The sequence below is a fragment of the Fukomys damarensis genome, unplaced genomic scaffold (genome assembly GCF_012274545.1).
Source record: "Fukomys damarensis isolate Sample0158 unplaced genomic scaffold, DMR_v1.0_HiC HiC_scaffold_34, whole genome shotgun sequence".
Classification (NCBI taxonomy): Eukaryota; Metazoa; Chordata; class Mammalia; order Rodentia; family Bathyergidae; genus Fukomys; species Fukomys damarensis.
The window spans coordinates 22,223,362-22,232,325 of record NW_022900946.1 but is presented as its reverse complement, the minus strand read 5'-3'; the positions used below and the strand labels follow the sequence as shown (position 1 = coordinate 22,232,325).

The following is an 8,964-nucleotide window of genomic DNA, read 5'->3' as shown; positions in this document are numbered from 1 at the left end:
CCGCCTCCTCAGGCTGGGCCAGGCTCGACCTCCCCAGTGGGTGGGGCAGACGGCCAGGAGGGAGCCTGAGGGGCCAGCTTCCTTGGGGCGGGGGTGCTTCAGCTGGGCCATATGTCACCCATAGGTTAAGTTCCTGGGTTTCTTGTGCTGCGACCCAGGACCTTTGGATGGCTAAATTTTGTCCCTTGATACCTCTAGCTAGGCGGGAGGAGTAGGGACGCGGGTCTCTGGTGACCCTGTGTCTGCTCACAAGCATCTATGGATCAAAAGGCTTGTACCAAGGAGGTCCTGGGACCTGGGCCTCTCATTCCTGATCAGTGGTTCCAAATGAGGCACTACCCAGGGGAGTGCCCACCAATAGTAGGAAGAACCTGCTGCTTTTGGTATGTGAGCAGGTCGAGTGGTCTGGAGATGGGCGTTCTTTTCTCAGCCACAGACCCTTTGTGACTCTGCTTTGCCTATCAGTCCCCTTCCCAAGGCCCCATAATGGGTCCAGGATAAGAGAACTGTCCTGCCCTCCACTTTACAAGACATTTCCGAAGTCCTGAGGCTGTCCTTTTTCCCAAGGCTCATTTCTTAGTGTCACCATCCAGCTGCCCTGGTGTGCCTGTGTGCTGTTGGAGGAGCTGCACCCTGGGGGCCACCTGGTGACGCTACAGCATCCTGGGTGGGGGGCCCCAGGCAGCAACAGCAGTCCCTAAAGGAACAAGCCCAGGCTTCCCAAAGATGCCCACAAAAGCCAGCCGCACTAGGTGCCTGGGGACAGGAAAGGGCCTGCGGACTAGCCATTCTGAGCCCCCTTGTGCAGCAGTACATGTGGGGCCTCCTGGCTCCCTCACCAACCCCCTGCCTGGCTGGGATACCTCCAGACTGCACAGTGCTCAGTGGGCAAAGAGTTCCCATCCGCCCAGGCTCCAGGACTCTCAAATCATTCAGCAGGCTTCCTTGCTGTGATTCCGTGAAACGGGGTCACCTATATTTCCCAGGCTCTGATGGGCATCAGTGCACAGCTGGACCAGGAGGTGCCTGGGAACTGGGGCACATTAGGTGGAGGGATTGTTTTTGTGGGTTTTGGGGTGGGGGAGTTTAAAGCTTAAAGCCTAAAGCACCAGTCCTCGGCAGATGGCTGCTCCTTCTGGCAAGGTGGGTAATGAATATGTCTCTCTGGCCTGTGTTTAACTCCTCCCTCTCTGGGCCCCTCCTGTGTCCCCTGGCTGAGGGTGTACTCCAACCCGGGGCTCCTTGGAGGTAGGGGGCAGGCTGGGGTCCAGGGCCATACCACAGATCCCAAGACAGCAGATTGAGGTAACCTCAGATGACCCCAGAATGCCTCATATTCAGTGGGATGCAGCAGCCTTTCCAGCTCTTTGGGGACACTCCGGGCTCAGACCTGGGACAGGTCACTGAGGATGGTGGGCAGCGACCCTCACATGCTTTGGTGTGCTAGTACTAGGGCTTTCAGATTATTTCTTACAATTGGACCCACAAATGCCACCTGAGGGTATTTAAGCTGAGATGGATGTGAATCCTGGGCTGATCTTAGGTCAGATGCAGGTGGGGTGAGGGTCCCACTGCCAAATGAGGAGGAACATTATCATGTGGTTTGGCAGGTGCTTAGGGGCCATGCAGCAGGGCCAGGTAGGTAGGAAAAGAGGGGGTGTTGGAGAAGAGAGAGGCCCTTGGGTAATTAGGGTTGGGTCCCACCTTCTGCCACATCTTGGGTTTTCCAGTCCTGGTCACACCTGCTGTCCTGGAGGCCTTGGGGTTCAGAGTAAGTCCTTCTGCTAACCCATGAGGGTCAGTAGCTTCTGTCCATTCCCATGTGAAGCGTCTCAAGATGCCATCTACTCTTGTGAACCAGAAACCCCATTCTGGCTAAGTCAGGGACTCTACAACCCCTTTCATCTCCCTACCCAAGCTAGGCTTGTCCCCCACCATGTGTCTAGGCTCAGCCCCCTCAAGCTGTTACAAGGTGCCCCAGAATCTATACCCTCAGCTGTAGGCCATAGCTGTGACTAGCTTCAGCAATTCTTGGTGGCAGAAGATTTTGGGGACAGAATGATTGGTTTCTCTTGCTAATGAGCTGCTGCCATATAGACACTGAGCAGCCACCCCAAAAGCCTCTTTATGAAATCAGGCCACTAACTGGGCCGGCCACTAACTGGGCCACTAGGTGAACACACACAGGGATTCTGCTAGCCTAGAAATGGCCACCCTGAGCTGCAGAGTGCTTGATGGGCCAGACCTAGAGCAGGGTGACTGGCCATTCTGGACCCCCTTGGACAGCATGTGGTGTTATAGAGGGGACCCCCCCCCGCACTTGGGACACACCTAGACCTTGGACAGATGGTGCCCCATGTTTCAGACCCTGGTACTCTCAATTAACTCGAATCTATGGTGAGCCTTGACATAGGCCTAGCCATGATTGAACTTTGAGTCACCTCGCCCGCACGGACGTGCTCTCGCCCATAGCCCACGGGCGAGTTCAGCTGGTAGCAAGATGTAACCCATAATGATTGTTATTGTTTCCCTCTGGAATGTGTGGGCGGTACTCTCTCGCTCCCGTGCAGCTCTCGCTCCCATGCAGCTGGAGAGTATAAAAGGGAGAGGTTCTGAACCAAAGCAAGCAAGGAACATGAAAAGAAAAGTGCCTCTCGTCTCTCTGTCCACGTCCTTTCAGGTTTAGGACCTGCTGGCAGGATCCTGACGTCGCGTCTCGCGACAGAATCCATGCACAGCTGAGCCTGGACGAGAAGCGCAGGGCTGCCCCACACTGACCTTAGGGCTCAGGCCAAATCTGCAGGGTCCTCAGCCCCTTTGGCAGGAGCAGAGGCCAAAAGAAGCCTCAGTCCCCTGGGATTACGGCCTTGGGGTGGGGTGAAGGATTGCTGCTCCCTATGTTTTGGGATCTTTAGGAGAGATAGACTGACAGGTTGGGCTGGAGAGGGTCACCGTTTTGGAGGTTCCAAGCAGGGGATGGAGCAAGTTCCTCACCCTGACCCCAAACCAAAGGGAGAAAATGGGCAATACTGAGCTCAAACCAAGGAGAAGAACCCGGACAACCTGTGTCATGGGCTTCTGTGGAGGGCTCAGCAAGTGGCTGAAACCCAAGGGCAGAACAGTACTAGAGAGGCATTTGGGTCTGGGCAGCCCTTCCTGGAGTCCTGGGCACAAGGCCATGCTGAGGGGGGTATGGGGGGAATGACACTGACTGCAGAGGCTAATGTGGGAATAGGAAAATGCTTTTAATAAAAGCCATGTATTTTACCAAGTTAAATAGTTAAAACATCTAGACAAGCTTCTATAACAGAAAAAAATGATTTTCAAAAATAGATTTACAAAGAACAAAAATTAGGAAATCACAAGTGGGTAGACCTTGACTACAGCCATATTCTGACCCAGCTGTGGCAGTGGGGGCTTCACAATAAATGCCCCTAGGTTCTCGTGTTGCAGATCTCGGGGAAGCGCAGCTTCTGTTAATTTGGTGGATCTGGAACAACTTTGTTGTCGCAGGTAATTCCGATCACCTGACGATACTGCTGACTAGAAGACTACCGAAAAAAAGATGCCTCAGAGCTAACAAGGACCCTGCAAAGCCAAGGTCCCCATTGGATGTGGGTGCAGGAGACAGGGAACTGTGAAGACAAGTCCCACGCCAAGTGGCTGCAACCCGTGGGCCCTCAGACACTGGCTCCTTCCTCACAGCAGTGGGTCAGTGTCGCTTAGGGCAGTGGCTGCCCCTGCCTCCCATAATCTGTTCTCTGGAGACGAACATTTTGCTAAGCTTGTGGGGATGATGGAGTGCTGGTTCCAGACCTCAAAACTGGCAGGTCTTTAACAAGATTGACGGACCAGGTGGCTTGAGCACAAGCCCATCCTGGAAGCCAGTCTGTTGACTGAACTCCAGCCACAGCTGTGGACGCCCGTTCACAGGGGGCCAGAAAGGAAGTGGAACAAGGCTCCAGTGCCCTCCCTGTCCTGCCGAGCCCTTTCAGGATGGTAGTTTGTAACTTAAGCTCCTGCAGAACATGGGCTCTGCCAGGTGCTGCACAGCCTGGGACCTAGGGAATTACATCCTGCCTAGAGCAGCCTCAGTTCAGTGTGCAGGCAGGAGGGTTGGGACACCATCTGTGAGAGCATCTCTTAGCACACGTGCTCGTACATGCACTTTCTCACCTGCAGGGCCCTCCCCACTTGGCTCAGTTCCTGCAGCACAAGAGCAAGGAGAATGAGCAGGGTGATGCCGACCAGCTGGAGGCTGAGGCAGGAATAGACTGTGCTTATGTACAAAGCCGCCAGGGCTGTTCTCTAGGCCAGATTTGACCTCTGGAGAGGGTGCCCCTGCTTGGGAACCAGATGGTTCACCCATCCAGACCACAACTCAGCCTGTGGGCACCCTAGGGCAGCCTCATTTCTCCGCCTTGGTAGAAACAGCTTGCCTGGGAGGGTTCCCCAGGATTCCCTGTTACTGCCTACTTTGTCCAGCCTATCTCTGAGGGTCCTTCCACGGCACCTAAGGAACCCTGGGACACTTTCCCTGTGGTGCATGCTGCACACTGGGCCCACTGAGACTCAGCCAGTTTCTCTGCACTGTACAAACAGGTTGATAGACCCCATCAGAAAGAAAGAGCTCAGGAGTCGGTTCATTGTAGACATCAGCCAGCTAATGAAGTGTAGCCACCCTCCAAAGGGAATGGCTTAGGCAGATCTAACTTCTACCTGCTGGCTGTCCGAGCCCTGAGAGGGGCAGATGTCATACCTGTGCGTAGATGCCATATAGCCGGGGACATTAACAGGAACACCAAGAGGGAGAATACCATCCTATAACCCGCCCAGAACACCCAGGAGTGTTGAGGTGGTATGGTAATGGTGGCGGGTAGGGATGACAGGCAGGCTTTGCTGCTGTGAGAGTCAGAGTGAGGATGGGCGGGAACCACCTGGGCCCTCTCGGGGGATGCAGGCCGCGGCATAGGTACCGGCGTCTTCCAAGGCTCAGTGGTTTCTGTGTCCTGCCACCAAAATTCAGTGGGTGGGCTCTTGGCACCTGGATGGCGCCTGCAGAGCACCTACTCAGGAGCGTGTCCCCGGGTGCTCCCCTCCGCTTGGCTTACAAACGGCACAACTCGAAAATTTCGGAATGCCTAAAATTTAAGGAAAGGACGCGGAATTCCCTTATACATTCAGATCTTCAGTCTCCGCCTTTGCTTTGCCTCCACTGAGCAGCGTAGCAGGAACCCGGCCGGCCCGCAGGGATAGGTCCCGGGACGGCTCGGGGGCGCCTAACCTGCGTGGGATTCTCTGTCGCTCCTAGCTGCCAATCTTGGGCCGGGCGAACTGGGGGTACTGCGCGACCGCCCACATTTTTCGACTACCAAGCACGAGTCTTGCTCCTGAAGTCTCTCTTTTTTTTCCGGCCGGAAGACCAGACCCTGTATCCACAACCAGACCAATCCTCTCCCCTTGAAGACATCGTTTACTTCCTCGTTGGGAGGTCATTTCCATGTTAAAAGCGGAAGGGCACGGCGCAGTCGTCCGCCTGTGTGACGTCACGCGCCACGCAGCCATCTTGGAGCCGGGCAGGGGCGCGGTAGTGGGCGGAGCGGCCATATTGGACTCGGGCATGGACCCCCCCCCCCAAAGTCACTATCCTCTTAGTAGTAAGCACTCCAGTTCTTACTGGACATCATACTGTGTCGAAGAGTCAGTGGCATTTGCGTTAGTTTTATGCAATCTCATGTGTCAAGTATTTCGCGAAGATCAGGAAAGGCGCAGGCCTGTGAGAGTGGATGCTGGGAAGTCGCCCGTGTGATTTCCGCCCACGTCTTGCCCATCTGTGCACAGCTCAGGGCAAAAGTCCGCCAAGAGAACCAGCTGTCCTGGGGCTTGCCAACTCCGGAGGATGGGAGGCCAGGGCAGCAAAGACGCTTCTGAACAGCTGGTCAGTAGGAATGTACTTCCCCTGTGAAACCGTTCTTAGGGGGCCATAGTGGCACCTTCAGGAGGTGCTTGCCTGATCAGGCACTTGTAGGGTTACTCCCCAAAAGACCATGTGACCTTGACCACGATCAGGAGAGAGAGGATAGTCAAATCCCTTAGCTGTCAGGTCAGCTAAAACTGGCTTGTTTGGGCTGCTTCTCCTTAGGTGGTCAGATAAGCAACAGGGTCTTGAGGCCGAGACAAGAGCCGGAGGCTTTCGACCCCTTTCAGCCCCCAGAAGCCTTACAGCTGGCTGTCTACATCAAACACCACAGGCTTCTCTGGTAGATACTTTCTCTGGCTGTAGCTGCCTTCCTTAGTGGACCTATCCCGGTTGACTGTGCCCAGCAGCCTCTCCAGATGACTCTGCCCCCTGCAGCCAGTCATCCTCAGGCGGAGGATGGACCCTCCCCTACCCATGACCGCAGTCTGACACTGCTGGCGCACAAACACCTCTTTCCTGTGGTAACAACCTTCCCATATCTTTAGTGGACTGATTCAGCCTATGTGCTGTTCATTTGTTTTTGAGACAGAGCCTTCCTTTATATTCCAGAATGGCCTGAAATTCACTGTGTAGCCCAGGCTGGCCTCAAACTCACATTGATCCTCCTTCCTTAGCCTCCTGAGTGCTGGATAACAAGTGTATGCCACCATGCCCAGCTATGCTGTTCGTCATTATGCTGCAGCATAAGTCCTAATAAAGCCTCTTTCTGGATAATATTTTCCTACCTATTCATGATTTCTACCTGGAGTAGAGCATGCCGAGCTGATACATTAAGAGCTGGTATAAGAGTTGCTAGTGCTGAAAGTGGAATGGCTGGAGCTGCTAACACTGAAGACAGTTGGCAGGTGGAGAGTGACAACAAAAAATATCTAGGCGCCATCATCTCCTGGGGCTGGTGGCTGTTGGCTATAAGTGGCAAGGAAAGCAGCTAATACTAAAAGAGCTGATAGCTACTGGCACACAAAGCACAGGGCTGTTAACACTGGAAGAGCCAATTCACGATTTCTATATAAATTGAGCGAGAACCCCCGGCCAGTTGTTAAAATCTTGGTAAACCTTATCTTTAGGGAGTTCTGAAGAAGAGGGTAGATGATGGTGGCAGTCATAGCAGGATCAAGAACAAGCCTACATCTGATTTCTGTCTTACTGATAGCTAAGAACCCATGCTAGGTGGTGTCAGTTTCAGTGAGTTTCAGAGTCACTTCAGTGAGTGACTGTTTTGGTTTTAGTCTGTTCTGCAGGAGCCTGCTCTAAGATAAAGGTCGTTCCTGATCTGTGTTTAACATTAGGAGAGACTTTGCAATGCCTAATTTGTTTTCGGTTATTTGTTTCTGCTTTCCTTGGCTCTTTTCTGTATGTAGAACCAGTTTCCTCTATTCAGCTCATTGAAACATTCTATTTTATGAAATAAAGTTGCTTGATTTTTTTTTTTCCTGCAAAAAGCTGGAGGGGAGCCCTCGGAGAGATTAAAAAGCTGCCTAATGGCTGGAGGGAGAAAGTCGGGTCAAAGCCCTGGAGCCAAGTGATGTAAAGGAGCTCCTTAAAGGCTGCTGGGCTTCAAGGCCTCCTAGTCCTGCCTGAGGGTGAACCTTTCAAAGAGATACTTGCCCACTCCAGCCTGCAAAGGTTAGTGAGGTGGTCACTAATCTTCTTGATGAGCTTCTCCTTTATTATTATTATGTTTTTGGCTTCTTGAGACAGGGTCTCACTATGTAGTTGAGACTGACCTGGAACTCACTAGGTACCCCAGGCTGGTCTCAAACTCACAGTGATCCTGCTGCCTCAGCCTCCCGAGTGCTGGGATTACAGGTGTGCACCACCATACCTGGATTCTCCTCCTTTAGAAAGTGGTTCTTCAGCAAATCACAGAAATAGGGGTCTGGGCTGGGGACTTAGCTCAGTGGTTCTGCTGCCTGCCTTGTAAGAACAAGGATCCGAGTTTGATCCCTGGTACCAAAAAAAAAAAAAAAAGAGGGGGGGGCGTCTGTCTTGGCAGAACACAAGGCACGAAGATCCAAAAGAGCTTGATTTAGGTTCTTGTTCAAGGCCAGGGTGGCTTCTATGGCACCCAGGGTTTTACCCCATTCATCATCACAAGGTTTCTGCGTGTCATGTAAGAGCATGGCTGCTGTGCTGGTTTTGCATCTTCAGGGGACCCTCAGTGCCTTTACACTTCTTGGCCAACCTGCAGAAGTGGCCCGTGCCCTTCAGAGCTGCACTTTGCATGTGAAAAATGGTAGAGGTAGGTGTAGGAGGTCCACAGATGCAAATCGCTGAGGTGGTTCCTCGCCATCTCTGCCTTAGTGGAATAATTCAGACAAATCTCAGAGGTCATGGTTGGTCAGTAATAAGGAGCTACCCACAGAAGAATGGTGTTATGGTCCTGGAGGCAGAGTGCAGGTGAGAAGATGGTCCTGGAGGTCGTGGTTGGAAAGGAGATCAGACAGGAAAGGAAAGGTGAAAGAGGAAATCCTCAGGTCTGTTATGACCAAACACTGTTGAAGCAAGAGTCGGGTCCTTAGGACTTCTGGATACGCTGCTCCCAATTCTAGAATTAAAAATAAATGCCAGTTAAGATCTTTGAACTAAAATATGCTGTGATTTTGTTGTTTGACGCTGTGTGCTCCAGGGTGGACCACCTTGTTTCCTGAGGATAGCTGTGGTGGTCATCCGGTGGAATTTGCAGAGGCCTGGATGGGGCACTGTTAGGGAGTAGCTGGGATAGGCTTGGAGGACTTGGAAAGTGAAGTCAATAGAGCAAGTGTACCATGGACCAGGAGCATCACCGCACTGGCCACGTCAGGATTTCCCAGGAAATTTAAGCCAAACAAATTATTAGGAGCCCTCCACCCTCAGCTTGGAGCCTCTGGGTTTGGGCACTCAGTCTCAGTTTCATGGAGAGTTTTCCCTTGTACCTTCCAGGGCATTCAGGTCTCTGGAGTGAGGTAGAGGGTGCCTGGGCTGTTGCTGGGCTGCTGGCTGCC

At 52.9% G+C, this 8,964-nt stretch overlaps 1 pseudogene; it reads right to left on the bottom strand.

Annotated features, from left to right (window-relative positions):
* Positions 1–7,547: 7,547 nt before the first annotated feature.
* LOC117284133 lies at positions 7,548–8,490 on the bottom strand (annotated as a pseudogene).
* Positions 8,491–8,964: the final 474 nt, after the last annotated feature.